Source organism: Melitaea cinxia, chromosome 26 (genome assembly GCF_905220565.1).
Source record: "Melitaea cinxia chromosome 26, ilMelCinx1.1, whole genome shotgun sequence".
Classification (NCBI taxonomy): Eukaryota; Metazoa; Arthropoda; class Insecta; order Lepidoptera; family Nymphalidae; genus Melitaea; species Melitaea cinxia.
In genome coordinates this window covers 10681102-10687664 of record NC_059419.1, presented here as the reverse complement: position 1 = coordinate 10687664, position 6563 = coordinate 10681102, and positions in this window count along the sequence as shown.

The window sequence follows — 6563 nt, the reverse complement described above, 5'->3', positions numbered from 1 at the left end:
AATGTACCTAAATCCAATATAAAATTTATAATCGCAAATCTTGTGTGGAACAGTGTTTACAAGCTTTTTTCCCTATTATTTTGTTTAAGAAAAAACACAAGATTCTGAGTTGGTGTGGTTGGTCTTCTTGTAAACCAAAAATTTTGGTCAATGGAACATTAATGTGAATATAATAAATTAGGCGCACTAAGTTTTAATTCATAAAAATATTGTTTAATTTTTTTTCTTTTACCGACATTTATTCGACAATTCTTGTAAAAAAAAATTAAAGAAATTATTTGAAAAACACAAACAAACGTAGGCACATATTTCCAAATTAACAAATGAACTAAAAACAGCTCTAGTTAAAATTGACCTTACCCCATAAAACTTACTAATATCATTCAGAAAAATCAATTCCGTCTTATAATTGAAGTATCTTACCTATCACCTTCGCCATACCACTAAAAAACATTTTAATTGTTAGTCTACGATTTGTTTTAAGAACTGTATTTTCGTCACAAAACAATAAAACACTTAGTATTGTTTTTAAACGAAACTAGAACACAATTTATTGAACTCATGACGCCTCACTGAGACCACCTTTTCAGATTTGTACAAGTTTAAACTGCTGAAACACTTTTGTCAAACTAAAATTGGCTCTAATCATTAGTATTAAAGCTCATTATTCTTTAACATGCTGTATTGAAATTAAATTCTCTCTTGTGATAAAATAGCTCAAGACAAATAATTGAACAGCTTAAAGTAAACCTTATTTCTGTTAAATTACGGTTCGGTTATGAGTGAAGGTGTTACAACGTAAGATGTGGTTGCGTTAGTGTTACCGAGCAAACATACAAAATTAGGCTTTGCCGGGGCGAATCGATAGAGGGTGGACTTTCAGTATAGTGATGTTCATTTGACTAGGAGTTTTATCGATAGTATTTTTGGTATTTCTATCGCTTATAAATTTTCTTTTTCTTTTTACTACTATGGTAACGCTATATAATAATTAAGTTCACCCTGTAAATCTGATCTATCGTATAGTTTTTTTTTTTTTTTTTGTAAATCATAAATAAGTAGATTGTGAATCATTTTGGAATTTAAAATTTATGTATTGAATTTTGATTTTGAGTGATTCAGCCTGTAATAACCCACTGCTAGGTATAGGCCTTTTTTTCCATATAGGAAAAGAGTCGAAGCTTAATCCATCATGCCGCTTCATTACGAGTTATCTTTTAAACAATTTACTTACATAGCGAGAGTTAGTTTCATTTTGAAATACTTATTTTATGGTGTGGTTAAATTATTAAACAATCAAAAACGAATGTAGAGATACTACACTTGTATTTAGGTAACTCAATATTACTTTTATTATATTAAAACTACACGCGGTAAAATAATGTGAAAGAAATTGGGTACTAACAGTTATTAATATTGTATTTTACAGTAATATATTTTAGTGATAATGTCATTGGTATGTTTCATCGAGACATAAGTGGAAAAAAATAATTAGAAATGTGGCTACCTACCACATCGAACTATTATTACATAAGTAGTAATAGTAATTCAATGAGGCTTCAAGATAACTTACCTGATACCTTTACCATTTAACCATACCGATACCTTTACCATTTAACCTTACCGATGCCTTTACCGTTCATAACCTCAACCATTACCTTACCAAGATACATTGACGTGTACGTGAAACAGAAAGCACATAGCTCTGAAAAGAGCTGTTTTAATGTTCGTGAAACAAGATTGTTAGCTCTGAAAAGAACTGTTTTAATGTTCGTGAAACAAGATTGTTAGCTCTGAAAAGAACTGTTGGAAAATAGCACAGCACACCATGCAAGCGGATGCACCAGCAATCACATGCACAGATCTTCACAGAAGTCTTCAAGCTAACTCGCACGTATTCTTCATGATGATCTTCACGAAGTACAATCACGCCGCCGCCGAGTGAAGTACACGTCAGAGATCCGTTCGCCGCGCCGATCGCCGCCGAAAAGGGCGAGACGCGGGAACGTATGATCTATTTATAGATATCGCTCCGCGCTACCGTGCCTCCGACTCGCGACGAAGCGCATGAGTAATCGACAGCGGCACGCGCGGAAAAAGAGAGCCACGCGCGAGAAAGAGACGCAAGGCTTATCCGTGATTGGTCATAAAAACTAATCAACTATTGTGATACTTACTTTTTATTGTAAATTATTTTATATAAATATTACCATTTTTTATGCAAATATATTCGATCGACACCTTCTGAGAAGACTTTCATTTCGACACAACAATAGTCCCTAAAGAAATAATTATATTCTATAAAGTCTAATATCGATATAGTTCCCATCTCATAGAAAAGTTTTGCCGCGCTTGCGTACAACGAAGGGTATAGTTACACCGTAGCTTGGTACATTTTAACTTACAATTTTTCTCTCTTTATAGTAACAGTATTGAGAATTAGTAATTATATTCGGTGTCAAAAAATATAAAATCTTTATATTAGCATATAATTACTTTTATATATATCCTTTATTACATATTATATAATGTTCTAACAAATTTAAAATAATGTATTAAATATTGTAAATAGTTTAAAATAAATTGAAGAGCATTGATTAGTGTAAGAACCTAATGAACTTTGAGTTCGAAGTTAAAAATTATTTTTTTCTTATTTTGACATTATAATGTAAGTACGTAGGTAGGTACTTAGATTTTTTTAAATATTCTATTTACAAAATCAAACTAAATTAAACCATTTCGAACTGGTTTAAGATCTATATTTGTTGAGCAAACACGAGCCAATATGACACATCGATATATACATTGCCAGATTCACAAATCTGCTCCGTTCCTCTTAGATAAGATCATAACACATTCAATTAACTACGATTTTAATAATTGTTTTTATAATATTTAGAAATTTATTTATACTTGATTAAATATTGTTATTATTAATTTATTTAAATTTGTAGTTATTTTATTTTATTATATTTAAAAAAATATTTATTTATAGAAAATAAGTACTCCGATTCATGCAGTACTAATGAATTTTGAAAACTTCCACATATGCGATATGACGCTGACAACACCGTCAGAATACGTGGCCCGTGGATTCTAAACGATTGATGTGTGTTGTTTATATTTTTTTATTGTCGAATTTCGCCAAAACATTTAAAAGAAGCCGTAAGTAAATATTCTTTAACTTATTCTCTTTCATATAAAATTAAAATAACATGTCGCTACATTGTTTATCTCCTCAAAATCAATCATCAGAAATGACACACCAGCTGTCAAATAGTAAAGACATGATTTCTTCGTAACATCTCACAATTTTAGTGTTAATTGCTTAATTTTTTCCACTTTAAAGACATTTCTTATAAGTGTATTATAGAATTTAGAGATCTGTGTATCCAAGTGCTTTCCAGTTAAGTGTATTTCAATCATTAAACTTCGTGATTTGTGTTAAATTTTGTAAGTGATGAACGTATTATATCCTAACGATTTAGTAATTCTTACGTTTTAATTATAATTGGAAAGATTTCCTCGTTGGACGAGGTCAAACCGTGAATCTAATTTTTAGATAAAATAGTTGGTTATGAGGTTTTTGACCTATTTTGTCTTTATCATGTTATAATTAACACATACGACAATATGGATGTTATACAAACGGTAAATTAACTTGTTTTGACTAGTGATGATAAGTAGATTGTGTAATTTTATTATTAATTACATATTGTTTTAAAAATTATCTTAGAAAACCTAAACCATACTGAGTTATACGTTTTAAACTACCCAGTGCATATATGTCATATAATTTTATAAATCTATTATATAAATGAAATTAAATTTGCATAATCTTATGCAGATCAAATAATGTATTAATTGGAATTATTTGCATAGAATATCTATTCTATGTAAATAATTCCAATTAGAGACAAAGAAGGTTGTTGTTGTGTTGTGTAAGATCTTCTGTCATATGAAATTTTATTTTACCAATTGTCTCCAAAGCAACTCATAACATCATGATGTATGAACCCTTAACTAGTGATTCTAATGCTATTTTCCCTTACATACCGATTTATGATTATCATTTTTTAATCTTGATCCCCTCTAGAAACATATAAAGAAAAGTGATGTAGGTAATTCGACCATTACATCACACAAACCTTTAAATTCCATGTTATTCTATAACAAATTTGTAATAACTGCTCCACACAGACACAGTTTACAATGATGCTGTTCAGTGCTCTGGCTTAATTCCTACCCCAAATCAATATATATTCTACTTATATCTACATTTATTACAAATAAATTGTATATCTACTTCAAAGAATTGTTAACTTAAACACAAGCATTTAGTTTCTTACCTTAGCAAAACAGAACTGTGCTAAAGATATTTATATACATTTAAAACATTGGTGAAATTAAACATGCTTCAACAGCACAACTGGAAGCTATTAAACCAATCAATCTCATTGTTATAATATATTAATAGGCTGTCATAGAACTTTACATTATTGTTTGTCTTTAAAATTTACAGACTCATTACAGACACATTAGGGATTCTTATTTTACACTATAATAAAAACATACAATATTGAAATGGATTATATATTAACTACTGTAATTGAACTGAGGCAGTGCATGGTTGGATATATCCTGTTTAAAATCTGGAGCAGCCCGAGTGGGGAAGTACCTCGACCTTAAGGAAGAGCACAGCTAAATAATACTACTTTCAAGCAGTCTTGTGTCCCTGTGGTTAGTAAGGTGACCAGAGCTCCTGGGGGATTTGGGGGGTAGGGTCGGCAACGCGCTTGCGATGCAACTGGTGTTGTAGGTGTCTATAAGCTACGGTAATCGCGTACCATCATGTGTTTGCCTACCTAGTAATATAACAATAATCATTAAGACACTCTTAATATGAATGATGTAAAAAACTTTGTTATTCAAAATATGACATTATGATATCACCTCTCACTCTCATCACATATTATGGTATATGATTCACCTAAAATGCTTTTAAAAGATATTTTTTTATTTTTATTTTATGAAACAATAGTACAATAAATGTATGTACAAAAGTCAAACATTTAAATCACTGTTACATACACTTTATAAAGATGTGATTCTACCATAACAATATAATACAAACAAGTAAGCAAGCAATTGAATTTGTTCTGAAATCAAAAATGCCGACTTCAAATATGCTTTATTAGAGGTAACTAAAATGTTTTTTACAATCTCACTACATTTTTATCAGGACATGACAAATGACAAAAAACCTAGTAAAATACTATGAAATGGACACACAAGAAAAAAATACAATCAAATTAGAACCTGCTATTTATGAAGTAGATTAGAAAAATATTCTGTCAATTAAAATATATTGGTTTTCTAGCTCGACTATGAAATACCTAATTATTCTACTGTCTTCTAAATTATATTGAGATTGGCTATTGACCTACTTCCTTGCCCTTGTGGTTTTAATTGACTGACGATGTCAGAATTTAATAGATTTGATGACGCGTTGGCACAGCCGTCACTGCACTGTATATTATGCTAGCGGTCGCCGGTTCGATTTGATCAAGGGACTGTTTGGCATACGTGTATAAAAGCGTAATTAGGTCCCTTTCACTGTTATTACTATAAACACTAAATAATTAATAATAATGTCCTGTTCTACATGTAAGTCATTACATGATTCTTACTATACATCTTGTTAATATATATAAATAATGCATCGTTGTTTGTCCACAATGGACTCCTAAACTACTTAACCGATTTTTATCAAATTTGTTCATCGTGTGCAGTTTGATCCAACTTGAAAGATAGTATATTTCGACTGTCCCTACGTATAATATCGAAATTGAAAAAAGGCACTTTACATTTTTTACGCTGAATGATTTGTTAAGTATTGATATTGAGTATAAGCTCGTGAAAAATGTGATTTTATGTGTATTTTATAGCATGTTCTCTTTTTTCTTTGAAAATATACATAGAAAGTAGTTTTTTCATGCAATAATTGAAAATTTTCAGTTTCGGTACTGTACGTAGGGACAGTCGATTTTATTTTGATGTGATTATTATATTTAAGAAAAAAAATAATAAGGCGTTAACGAAGTACGCCAGGTCAGCTAGTATACGATAGACTTTTTCCCGATAACTACAATATTTTTGACTCCTCATCACAATGTATACAAGACACTATAAGATGATAACATTGTTTATATAATACAAATTGAAGACTTATTACTCTATGATGACTATGCGAGGTTAATCCTGTTATCTAATATGTTTAAAATGTGTAAATCGGTTAAAAGACGAAACAATGTATAACTTCCAAGTTTAATTATTCAAGCACCCTATCTAGTATAATATCTATTAAGGCTTAAGCGTAAATTTAGGGGTTGTCCCTTAATCACGTGTTGTTTTTAAAAAATTTACCCCTACCTTGGTGGTATGTGATACGGTTTTAAACATTAAACGTGATTTTTGGGTATGTGGGTTCCCCCCATAAACTAGTATCAAAAAAAGTATTTTTTGTCCAAAATATATTGATTTTTTCAATAATTAACTTGATT